The sequence below is a fragment of the Lolium perenne genome, chromosome 7 (assembly GCF_019359855.2).
Source record: "Lolium perenne isolate Kyuss_39 chromosome 7, Kyuss_2.0, whole genome shotgun sequence".
In the NCBI taxonomy this organism is placed as follows: domain Eukaryota; kingdom Viridiplantae; phylum Streptophyta; class Magnoliopsida; order Poales; family Poaceae; genus Lolium; species Lolium perenne.
Genome location: NC_067250.2, coordinates 268,484,737 through 268,487,566, shown reverse-complemented (window position 1 = coordinate 268,487,566; position 2,830 = coordinate 268,484,737).

Below are 2,830 nucleotides of genomic sequence, written 5' to 3'. Positions count from 1 at the left end.
ACCTTCCATAGAACCTTCCGCGACATTTTATTTCACATAAAATGACATCCTATATATGAATCTTATTCTCCGGACCATTCCGGAACTCCTCGTGATGTCCGGGATCTCATCCGGGACTCCGAACAAATATTCGAACTCCATTCCATATTCAAGTACTACCATTTCAACATCCAACTTTAAGTGTGTCACCCTACGGTTCGAGAACTATGCGGACATGGTTGAGTACTCACTCCGACCAATAACCAATAGCGGGATCTGGAGATCCATAATGGCTCCCACATATTCAACGATGACTTTAGTGATCGAATGAACCATTCACATATATTACCAATTCCCTTTGTCTCGCGATATTTTACTTGTCCGAGGTTTGATCTTCGGTATCACTCTATACCTTGTTCAACCTCGTCTCCTGACAAGTACTCTTTACTCGTACCGTGGTATGTGGTCTCTTATGAACTCATTCATATGCTTGCAAGACATTAGACGACATTCCACCGAGAGGGCCCAGAGTATATCTATCCGTCATCGGGATGGACAAATCCCACTGTTGATCCATATGCCTCAACTCATACTTTCCGGATACTTAATCCCACCTTTATAACCACCCATTTACGCAGTGGCGTTTGGTGTAATCAAAGTACCTTTCCGGTATAAGTGATTTATATGATCTCATGGTCATAAGGACTAGGTAACTATGTATCGAAAGCTTATAGCAAATAACTTAATGACGAGATCTTATGCTACGCTTAATTGGGTGTGTCCATTACATCATTCATATAATGATATAACCTTGTTATTAATAACATCCAATGTTCATGATTATGAAACTAATCATCCATTAATTAACAAGCTAGTTAAGAGGCATACTAGGGACTCTTTGTTGTTTACATATCACACATGTACTAATGTTTCGGTTAATACAATTATAGCATGATATATAAACATTTATCATAAACATAAAGATATAAATAATAACCACTTTATTATTGCCTCTAGGGCATATCTCCTTCGGTCTCCCACTTGCACTAGAGTCAATAATCTAGTTTACATTTGTAAAGATATAACACCTTGGCCTTCTGGTGCTTTATCATGTATTGCTCACGGGAGAGGTTTTTAGTCATCGGATCTGACACGCTCAGAAACGTATGTATTTTGTAATTCATTTGCGTCTCAACGCATCACTCATTTTAAAATGAGTCGGCATTAAATATGTTTGGTCTTCTGGTGGAACCTTAATTCCGCGGTCTGAAATATGTCACTAATATTGTCACACACAATATAGCTTCAAAGTTCTGACTCTGTCGGAAATACACCAAGTTCTCAAAGAACCTCTTGACTTAACATCCTATGTCATTGTCAAAACAATGACATACTCTGCCTTCTTTTGTAGATTCCGTCACAATATTTAGAACTCTTCTAAATCTAGCATAGACAACTTCTAGCTCATTGTGCTACCTTTTAAATAACACTTAGTCTAATTTGAGATTGAAATTATATTTTATATGTGACAAAAACAATATCGGTGCAACATCTTACAGCGATTTGTTTGTTATTTCTCCATACAAAACTATATATATATATTCTTGGTTCTTCTTAAGTACTTCAAGAATATTCTTACTGTTTTTCAATGATCATCTCATGAATCATTCTGGTATATGCTCATAACATTTTAAAGCACAAGATATCTGATTGTGTACATATTATTCGTGATCTAAAATCACTCATGTGTTTTTACTCATTGAGTGTCAGAGACACTCAAGTCTTGTTAAAACTTCACATGACAAGAACATCTTCTTAATATTTCTATATTGAACTATTTCAATATCCATTCTATGTACTTTGACTTAAACTTATTTTTGTGTTTCAATCTATCCTCATAGATTTTGACACTAAATATGTTTCAGTCCATATCCTTTCATTGAAGTTTAATTTTCAATGAAACCTTTTAATCAAGTATATAATTACATCATTTATAACCAACTATATGTCATCTACATAAGTATTATAAATATGTCTCAGCGCTCCCACTTAATTTCTTGCAAATGCAAACCTCTTCAACGTCTTTGATGAAATCAAAAAAAAACTCTTTGACTATTTCATCTTGGTGAAGATTCCAACTCCGTGATACTTACTTCATCCAATTGAAGTTCGTATACCTATCTAGTATTCTACGGACTAGCAAAACAATTGGTTGTATCTTGTATACATACTTCTGTTAAGTAGTGTATTTTGCCATCCTACTAGCATATCTCATAAAAGAAATATGTAGTGATTACTAGAATAATCCACATAGACTATAAGCATTGCTACGGAAGATCTAATCTTATCGTAGTCAACTCTTTGAACTTTGTCGTAAACAACTTTTCAATAAGTTGAGCTTCTTCAAGGATATCTCATCCAAGTCCATCAATTTCATAGATCCATTTACTTTCAAAAAGTATTCATCTATCTTGGATTTCATGGCATATAGCCATTTTAACGGAGTCAGGGCCCATCATAACTTCTTTGTTTGTAGTTGGTTTATCATTGTTCAAAATCAATCCTTTGTCCACAAATCATTTATTTGATCACAAAGTAAACCATACCTACAAGGTTCAATATGTACTTCGATCTCCATGGTTAAAACACTTTGTAGTCATGGGAGCCATGATCGTTGTGGCCGCTTCCGAAACAAATTCCGATGCTGCGCTACTTTGATCATTATGCTCAGGTTCATAAACCTTATCAAATTATATTGTCCTCCCACTCAAATACTTCACTAGAAACAATTTCTTGGAAATAAGAAACATTGACAAACACTTTTGTCTTTGTCTCGTGGGAAGAATTCCCA